This window comes from Bos taurus, chromosome 17 (genome assembly GCF_002263795.3).
Source record: "Bos taurus isolate L1 Dominette 01449 registration number 42190680 breed Hereford chromosome 17, ARS-UCD2.0, whole genome shotgun sequence".
Classification (NCBI taxonomy): Eukaryota; Metazoa; Chordata; class Mammalia; order Artiodactyla; family Bovidae; genus Bos; species Bos taurus.
Genome location: NC_037344.1, coordinates 314,778 through 325,257, shown reverse-complemented (window position 1 = coordinate 325,257; position 10,480 = coordinate 314,778). Strand labels below are relative to the sequence as shown.

The 10,480-nt window shown below is 41.6% G+C and overlaps 1 pseudogene; it reads left to right on the top strand.

Annotated features, from left to right (window-relative positions):
- Positions 1 to 9,760: 9,760 nt before the first annotated feature.
- On the top strand, positions 9,761 to 10,133 carry LOC100295562 (large ribosomal subunit protein P1-like; annotated as a pseudogene).
- The last annotated feature ends 347 nt before the right edge of the window (positions 10,134 to 10,480 follow it).

The following is a 10,480-nucleotide window of genomic DNA, read 5'->3' as shown; positions in this document are numbered from 1 at the left end:
CAAATATGAAACAGTTTAATTATATGGAAAATGCAATTTTTGTCCTTTTCTCCTTTTCAATATGTTTTCATTGATATTATCTTTTCTTGCCAGAACATGAAGCATTAAACAGGCTCATCACTCTTAGAAAATAAAAAAAACCGTTGAGTCAATCATAGTTCTAGCAAGCCACAGCTCAGTCTTAAGTAATACTCAAAATTCCAATTTTAGCTTTGTGTTAATCCTTCTTCCTTCCTCAACCTTCAACAACTTCAGTCTGAAATGTTGTAGGGAAGAAAGTTGAGGAGGGGGTGAGATACCTTTGTAAAATGCCTCAGATGACTCACCAGAAAATTTGAATTTTAGAACCATCTCTACAGCCCAGACTAGTAATTCAACCTCTCCAATGTTTCATTACATCTTGTGAAAAATGGAACTAATAATACTTGGCCTACCTATATCTGAGATTTATTATGAATATCAAATTATATCATAGAAGCAGCATTATTTTGAAGAGTCAAAGACTGTTTTAATAGTGTATAATCAAATGCCAAATTCAGACTTAAACTGAAGAAAGTAGGGAAAACCACTAGACCATTCAGGTATGACCTAAATCAAATCCCTTACAATTATACAATGGAAGTGAGAAATAGATTCAAGGGATTAGATCTGATACACAGAGTGTCTGAAGAACTATGGACAGAGATTCCTGACATTGTACAGGAGGCAGGGATCAAGACCATCCCCAAGAAAAAGAAATACAAAAAGGCAAAATGGCTGTCTGAGAGGCCTTACAAATAGCTGTGAATAGAAGAGAGTGAAAGGCAAAGGAGAAAAGGAAAGATATACCCATTTGAATGCAGACTTTCAAAGAATAGCAAGGAGAGATAAGAAAGCCTTCCTCAATAATCAATACAAAGAAATAGAGGAAAACAATGGAATGGGAAAGACTAGAGATCTCTTCAAGAAAATTAGAAATACCAAGGGAACTTTTCACGCAAAGATGGGCACAATAAAGGACAGAAATGGTATGGACTTAACAGAAGCAGAAGATATTAAGAGGTGGCAAGAATATACAGAAGAACTATACAAAAAAGATCTTCATGATCCAGATAATCATGATGGTGTAATCACCAACCTAGAGTCAAACATCCTGGAATGCAAAGTCAAGTGGGGCTTAGGAAGCATCACTATGAAAAAAGCTAGTGGAAGTGATGGAATTCCAGTTGAGCTATTTCAAAACTTCAAAGATGATGCTGTGAAAGTGCTCAATATGTCAGCATATTTGGAAAAATCAGCAGTGGCCACAGGACTGGAAAAGGTCAATTTTCATTTCAATCCCAAAGAAAGGCAATGCCAAAGAATGCTCAAACTACCGCACGATTTCATTCATCTCACACACTAGTAAAGTAATGCTCAAAATTCTCCAAGCCAGGCTTCAACAGCACATGAACCATGAACTTCCAGATGTTCAGGGAAGATTTAGAAAAGGCAGAGGAACCAAACGTCAAATTGTCAACATCCGTTGGATCATTGAAAAAGCAAGAAACTTCCAGAAAAACATCTACTTTTGTTTTATTGACTATGGCAAAGCCTTTGGCTGTGTGGATCACAACAAACTGTGGAAAATTCTTAAAGAGATGGGAATACCAGACCACCTGACCTGCCTCCTGAGAAATCTGTATGAAAGTCAGGAAGCAACAGTTAGAACTGGACATGGAACAACAGACTGGTTCCAAATTGGGAAAGGAGTACGACAAGGCTGTATATTGTCACCCTGCTTATTTAACTTCTATGCAGAGTACATCATGAGAAACACTGGGCTGGATGGAGCACAGGCTGGAATCAAGATTGCCGGCAGAACTATCAATAACCTCAGATATGCAGATGACACCACCCCTATGGCAGAAAACGAAGAAGAATTAAAGAGCCTCTTGATGAAAGTGAAAGAGGAGAGTGAAAAAGTTGGCTTAAAAGCCAACATTCAGAAAACTAAGATCATGGCATCTGGTCCCATCACTTCATGACAAATAGATGGAAACAGTGACAGACTTTATATTTGGGGCTTCAAAATCACTGCAGATGGTGACTTAAGCCATGAAATTAAAAGATGCTTGCTCCTTGGTAGAAAAGTTATGACCAACATAGACAGCATATTGAAAGCAGAGATGCTACTTTGCCAACAAATGTCCATCTAGTCAAAGCTATGGTTTTTCCAGTAGTCATGTATGTATGTGAGAGTTGGGCTATAAAGAAAGCTGAGCACCAAAGAATTGATGCTTTTAAACTGTGGTATTGAAGAAGACTCCTGAGGGTCCATTGGACAGCAAGGAGATCCAACCAATCTATCCTAAAGGAAATAAGTCTTGAATATTCACTGAAAGGATTGATGTTGAAGCTGAAACTCCAATATATTGGCCACCTGATGCGAAGAACTGACTTATTGGAAAAGACCCTGATGCTGGGAAAGATTGAGGGTGGGAGGAGAAGGGGACAACAGAAGATGAGATGGTTGGATGACATCACCGACTCAATGGCCATGAGTTTGAGCAAACTCCAGGAGTTGGTGATGGACAAGGAGGCCTGGTGTGCTGCAGTCTATGGTGTCGCAAAGAGTCGGACATGACTGAGTGACTGAACTGAACTGAACTGAATCAAATGCAACCCACTCGTCTAGCAATCTAAAACGCAAATGCCCACAGGCAGCCAGGAAGTTAACCTAAATGAGCAGATGAGGCCAAGGGTAAGATAATAGGACCTGGCTTCTGCCCTTGATACAGAGTAACAATGGTAGGAAAGATGGAGAACTAAAGACGGAGCACTCAAGAAGTTCCTCCTTGGATCTGAGCGGCTATTGCCAATGTTTCTATATCCTCTCATATTTCAAAGGAAACCCCAAATTCTGATTTTTATGTGAGATCTTCTCATTTTCCATTGTTAATAACTAATTTAAATATCAAATACCACATAGGCCAACAATGTGTAAGTTGAACTAATAATGAATAAGGGCTAGATTCAGTCTCTAGGATATTGCTTCATCATTCTGAACAAGTCTGTAAACAACTTGAAGGCAGATACCTTGACTTTTCCCTCTGTGGTCTCAATATTTCATACAATGTCTGATATATTTGGTGCTTAAGAAATGCTGGTAAAACTATGGATGCATGCTGCTAACTATTTCTGCAGGTGAAGGTGTCTAACAACTCAACACTGCCTTTGGCTTTGTGCATAGGGTTCTTTAGTTTTTCCTGAATTATTTATTCATTTATTTATTTTGGGTTGCCCTGGGTCTTCATTGCTGTATGTGGACTTTCTCTAGTTGCAGTGAATGGGCTTCTCATTGCAGTGGCTTCTCTTATTGCAGAGCACAGGCTCTAGGAACATGGGCTTCATTAGTTGCAGCATATGGGTTCAGTAGTTGTGGCACACAGGCTTACTTGCTCCACAGCATGTGGAATCTTCCCTGGCCAGGATTGAACCTATGTCCCCTGCATTAGCAGGTGAATTCTTAACCATTATACCACCAGGGCGGAGAAGGCAATGGCAACCCACTCCAGTACTCTTGCCTGGAAAATCCCATGGACGGAGGAACCTGGTAGGCTGCATTCCATGGGGTTGCGAAGAGTTGGACACGACTGAGAAACTTCTCTTTCCCTTTTTACTTTCATGCACTGGAGAAGGAAATGGCAACCCACTCCAGTGTTCTTGCCTGGAGAATCCCAGGGGTGGCGGAGCCTGATGGGCTGCTGTCTATGGGGTCGCACAGAGTCGGACATGACTGAAGTGACTTAGCAGCAGCAGCAACAGCAGCAGTACCACCAGGGAAGTCCAAGGGATTCTTTATGTATGTACATTTAACTGTAACAATCCTTCTTTGTATTTTTTCCCAGTTTGTCAAAGTAGAGTAGGAAAAGGGCATAGAAGAAAGCTAAAGGAATAGATAGAAAATAAGAGACCAATGTGAGCAAAGAGAGAAGTTTAAATAAAACCATAAGATATTTAGTTATTTCTGGTGCTGTATCCTATAAGGAGGTTAGACTGGTCTGATTGAAGTGAATGGATTTAACTAACTTTAGATCAATGAGAAGAAAAACAGCACCTTATTTAGGGGGTGTGAGTGTCTCTGGGGTGATGGACAGCAGGTAGTCAGAGAAGACTTCCTGAGGGTGTGATGTTATTTCATTGAATGAATGCTTATTGAATATTTACTGTGGAATACATCAGCAAGCAAAACAAAGGCCTCTCACCTTCATGGGATTTATCTTTAGTACAGAAGACAGACAATTGACATAAAAATTAGAAAATTATGTGACAGTTGGCTAGGGTATAGTCCTTAGTTATATGGTTTCCTAGATAATCTGGGTAAGGCTGATTCAATTAGTTGAAAGACCACGAGAGCTGAACGGAGGTGTTCCTAAGAACATGAAATTACCTTAATGGATTGCAGTTTTGGCTCATGTGGGCAAGTTTTAGCCTGCCCTTCCTGACAGCTTGCCCTGTGGATTTCAGACTTGCCTAGCCAACCCCCACAGTTGCAGAAGCCAGCTCCTTAGATATATTTCTCCTTCTGGTTCTGCTCCATTAGTGGATCACTGACTGATACAAAAGGTGGTAGGATCCAGGGGTGAGTGGGAGTGTGACCTGATAGGTAGGAGCAAGTTGCAGTATTACGAGATTCAGCTTAGGTTACATTGAGAAAGTGAGATTTGAGCAGACTTGGTAGAGGCAAGCATTGTTACTTTGAGACAACGGTTCCAGGAAGAAAGAACTGCTAGAACAAAGTCCCTAATATAGGCAGCTTTGAAGAAGGCATCCAGTGTAGCTGTTGCAGAGTGTAAGCATAGCAGGCAGATGAGAGGATGTCAGGAGGTAAGGGTTGAAAGCAGAGGGCTTAGACATTTTAATGACCTTACATTTTACTTGGAGAGACCCAAGAACAATTGCCCAGTTTTGAGAGAGGGGTGCATAATCTGACTTATCTTTTTAAAGGATCATTTACATTTTAAAAGATGACTCTGTTGAGAACAAACTACTGGATGGGGAACATGAGAGCAGAAACAGGGGAATCTGATGAAGTGCTCTAGTAACTCAGGCAGCATGATGTTTGAACTGAGATTCAAAGACAGTCTTGACATTCAAGTGGTTCACCGTTGATTGCTTGCTGCCCATACCATACCAGTTCTTAAACATTTTTAATATCCCTCTGCTCAAGGGACAAGGAGGAAGTAGGCAGTCAATGAAAAGTGAAACATGAAAGTTTTAGTCATGTGCAAAGGCACAGGAATATAAGAAGGCTAAGCGCATTCACAAGTCTCCAAGATCACCATTATGGCTGGAACCATTGATAAAGAATAATAAATAACTACTGACATAAACACAAACTATCCCACACACTTCTCTAAATACCTTTTATGTACCATAGAAAAACTCATTTATCTTTGTATCAGCTAACTATTGTTACATAAGAAATTGCTCCAAAACTGAATAACTCAATCATCACTTAATTGCTAAAGATTCTGTGGGTTGGCAATTTGGATTTAGTTGGTAAAATTCATCTCTGCTCCATATAGTGTCACCTGGAAGCATTCATGTGTTTACAATCACTTGGCAAGTTAGCCAGACTGACTAGTTCCAAATGGCCTCATTTACATGTCTAGTAGTTGACCAAGGGAAGGTGGGATGGGGGTGGGTTAGCTGAACAGTTGTCTCTCATCAACCAGCAAGTCTACCCAGGCTTCTCCAAGTGGTGGCTGCATTCAAAAAAGCAGCAAACGAGAGAGTGTAAAAACACAATGTTCACACACTGATCAAGCCTCTGCTTCTGTCTTTGCCCAAAGAGGCCACATGGTGAAACCAAATCAATATCACAGGGGATCTCACAAGGGCATGGGTTCAGGGAGGCATGACTCACTGGGTTTGGCAGTACTTCAGCACCGAAGAATTGATGCTTTTGAACTGTGGTGTTGGAGAAGACTCCTGACAATCCCTTCAACTGCAAGGAGATCCAACCAGTCCATCCTAAAGGAAATCAGTCCTGGGTGTTCATTGGAAGGACTGATGCTGAAGCTGGTACTCCAGTACTCTGACCACTTGATGCGAAGAGCTGACTCATTGGAAAAGACCCTGATGCTGGGAAAGATTGAGGGCAGGAGGAGAAGGGAACGACAGAGGATGAGATGGTTGGATGGCATTACTGACTCAATAGACATGAGTTTGGGTGGACTCTGGGAGTTGGTGATGGACAGGGAGGCCTGGCATGCTGCGATTCATGGGGTTGCAAAGAGTCGGACACGACTGAGAAACCGAACTGAACTCAACTGAACAGCGATCTACCAGTCTTCATTAAAAGCCCCAAGAGGTATGTCTTGTTAATATATCCATTTTTCAAATGAGGAAACTGAAGCCAACACGTGTTGTATACCCCATACCCAGCAGGAAGCAAGGCCAAAGTCTGGACCCAGTCTAGCTCCAGAGACTGAGGAGAAACCAGGCAGTGGGTCCAAGGGGTGATGGGTCTGGAACACTCTCCAGGTCAGTGTGACTGTGATGGAGGTCTGGGCTGCAATGACCAGAGGACTTGCAGGTGGGATACCTGAGAAAAAGGAGAGAATAAAACTTTAGCCAAGAAATGGAGTCAGGGTTACAGACTGGGAGAAGAACAAATCTCAAACCAAACTGTAGAGGCAGGTGATGGCATAAATGGAAGCCAGCACCAAGGAAGGTGAAGGGAATAGAGTGAGAGCAGAATGTTCTTTATGTGTCTCATTGTTCTACAGACAAAAGGGGTACACTTAAAAGTGATGTCTGTGTGTTAATTTTATATCCTGCAACTTTGAGGAGGGATGTGGGAGAGGGGTTCAGGATGGGGAACACATGTACCCCCATGGCTGATTCATGTGAATGTATGGCAAAAACCACTACAATATTGTAAAGTAATTCACCTCCAATTAAAATTAATTAATTAATTTTTAAAAAATAAAATAAAAGTGACGTCTTGTTTTATAGCAATTTATCTGAGTCATGGTCATCAGAGTAGAAATAAAATTCTGCTTTACTCCTTTTTATGAGGGTGTGGGTATATGTAAAAACTGGGAATAGTGAATGTACTGAAATACCAGTGAGCAGCTCTGAGCAGCTCTGAGTGTATTTATAGATGTCAAACACACGAAACACGCCCACACCACACACCCGCTTCCAGGGATCCAGAAGGTGGGGAGATTAATACCAAGTGTACATGGGCGGGCTGTGCCCCACATGGCTGTGCAGGGCATCATCACTTAAAGATCCTCTAGAGTACCCTTTCAGGGTTTAGCAAAGCCATATGATGAATGATTGGAAGGCTTGAAAACAAAATTATTTTGAATACAAGGTTTTTCTTCCTTCAAACACAGGCCCTGTCATAATCTGCTGAATATCTTAAGACATGTTCTTTGTGACCTCAGATGAATGGATAAATAACAGGATGAGAAAATTCTCTATCATCACTATTAACAATAAAATATGTTGATTTTCTCATCATGGATATTTTATTTTTAAAAAAGTAATAAGTTCTCTAGACAGAGCTGCCTGGATCTGCTGGTGTGAAAGGCAGAGGTCCATAACAGGAACAGGAAGAATGAGCATTCAGATCAGAGGGTGCTTCCTGACTTCCGATGCTCCAAGGTTTGAGAATAAAACCCTTAAACTTGAGAATAACTTCTAACCAATAGTAGTCTAACCAATAGTAGTTAGACTACTTACCAACTAAATAGTTGGTAAATAGGCAATTTACCAACTAAATCCAAATTGCCAACCCAATAGTAGGCATGAAAAATAGAGGCCCTGCTGACCTTTTGATTTGTCATCATTAGTGACAATGAAGACATTGTTTGCCAGAGAAGTTGTCACTTTTTCATTGCAGAAAAAGAAGGGAAATAAATTACTGTGAGACCCAGGCTTAGGATAGTACAAAAGACTGAGGGCATCTGCTTTTCTGTGAAGTGCCCAGAACAGAAAAGATTGGCAGAAACTCAGAAATGCTTGCTATGGAAGAGAACACAGGCATGTCCTAGCCTTTCCTAGACCAAGTGTGCCTCAAAGATTTTGATGCACTAGACATCTACTGAATGCCTCCTTTCTGCTGCCTAGCAAACAAGGAATTCACCGGTGAACAAAAACACAGCTTCTTCCTCAAGGAAATGATAATCCAGCTTTTCTTTCCAGGACTTTGCAGCAACTAAAGCATATTTCTTGGAATCAGATCTGCTCATTTGTTTTATTCTCATTTTTGTCTGTCACTTTTCTTGAAGGAAAGTTACACAGCTCAAAATAGCCTGGAGTTAAAACTCCCCTTGGGGTCTTCCCCACCATTCTATGCAAAACAAAGAACTCTCTCACTTGAAGAAAAAAATGGAATTAAGGTTGATTATGCCCAGCTCCCAGCCGGTCCCAGCCTCTGGCCGATCTCCAGAATTCCTTGCCCCAGCTGTTTAAGAGATAACTAATCCGAACAACCTTGGAGAAGAACATGCCCCCTTTAGACAGTAGATTTCCATATATATACTTCCTCTTTTCTTGGGTTAGTGCAGCAGCTCACTAATCTGACTGCTGCCCCTTCTCACCTCATTAAAGGTGATCTGTTCCTGTAAAGTGCCCGTCTCATTCTTCGAACCTCACTTTCTCTAATTTCCTTACCCTACACTTCTGCCACTAGTTTCTTCAGAAATTTGATAGGTGGTGGACTTGAGTTTTTATTTCTAGTCTCTCATGTCTAATTTCTCGGGAGAAGAGGCAGATTAACAATGTTACCTCTTAGGACTTTTCAGTGACTCACTTGTCAAGGTTTCTAAATTCACAAAGGCTCAGTGACAAGAGAAGACATCTCATTTTTATAATTCCTCCTTTAGGTATAAGCCATCTTCTATTTAAACATGATTTCATAATGAGTCCTTTTTAGCATAATAATAATAGGAAAAAATTATAGATGCTTCTTTATTACCTTTAAATTCCCTGTCAGTCACTACACATGACTGCTGTGGCCCTGTGACACGAGCAGTCATGCTATGTCTATGACTGCCTGTCACTCAAAGGGGAAACCAGAGAAACGCTGAATGCATCTGGCTTCTGGTCTCCTGTACATCCTGGGATTTCATTTTATTTTTTTCCCTTTTTTGATCCTCTGAGGGAAAACCTTAAGCTTCTGGCCAGGTTCATAGGAATAGAGAGACATTTATGAAAGTCATTTACTGAAAAGAAGGAAAAAGGGATGGGGCCAAGATACATTTCATTATTTTTCTGGAGCAAGACAGCCCTCTATGTAGAACAGCCTTCCTGTCTGCACAGACATCGGTAGCGTCCTGAAGGAGATGTAAGGTTCTCTCCTCCAGCACCAGTGGGCCTCAGGGGAGAAGCAGCCCAGGACAAGGGGAAAAAAATGACAGGATGCCAGGACAAGCAACACAAAACTGTTGCTCTTCTAGTTTCAGAGTCCAATCATCTGTGGAGATTCAGAGGTGAAAGAGAAAGGAGGAAGGGATGGTTTTTGAATTGAGCCTTGAAGGATGGATGGTGTTTCCACTCAGAGATGATGAATGGTGAGAGATAAAGATCTGCTTCTGCTGTGGTGTGAGCTTGTGACTTCTGTCTCCCCAAGATGCAGTATCATCCACTCTTAAAAATGAGGACTGGGACTTCCCTGGTGGCCCACTGGTAAAGAAAAATCCACTGTTCAGCTTTCCTCCGCTGCCGTTAAGGTGTTCAGTCCTTCCAAGGAAGCTTCCACCATTTTAGGGTGAGGTCCTCACGTCAACTGGCGACTAGCACTGCACCTGGCAGTCTCCAGCTAGCACTCACCCACACCATGGTCCCGGTCTTGGAGCTCGCCTGCATCTATTCAGCCCTCATTCTGCACAACAATGAGGTGATGGTCATGGAGAATAAGATCAATGCCCTCATTAAAGCAGCTGGTATAAATGTTGAGCTTTTCTGCCAGGCTTGTTTGCAAAAGCTTTGGCCAATGTCAACATCAGGAGCCTCATCTGTATGGTAGGGGCTGGTGGACCTATCCTGTCCACCACTGCTGCCCCAGCTGAGGAGAAAAAAGTAGAAGCAAAGAAAGAAGAATCTGAAGAGTCTGATGATGACATGGGCTTTGGTCTTTTTGACTAAACTTCTTTAGTAACACATTCAATAAAAAGCTCTTAAAAAAAAAAAAAAAAAAAAGGAATCTGGCTTCCAGTGCAGGACGTGGTTCGATCCCTGGTCAGTGAACTAATACCCCACATGTGGCAGAGGCAACTAAGCTCTGTGGAACACAGCAAACCAACTCAGTGCTCTGTAGCCAGCAGGACCAACTAGAGAGCCTGCACATTGCAACTAAGACCCGACAATAGTCAAGTAAATAAATAAATGTTTAAAAATAATGATAAGTAAGTAAATAAAGTAAAAATGAGGAGTGGAGAGTATGGAAGGTTTTCCTCAGCTCAGCTCTTGTTCCAGTGTGCCATTCAGATTACAGCTGCTG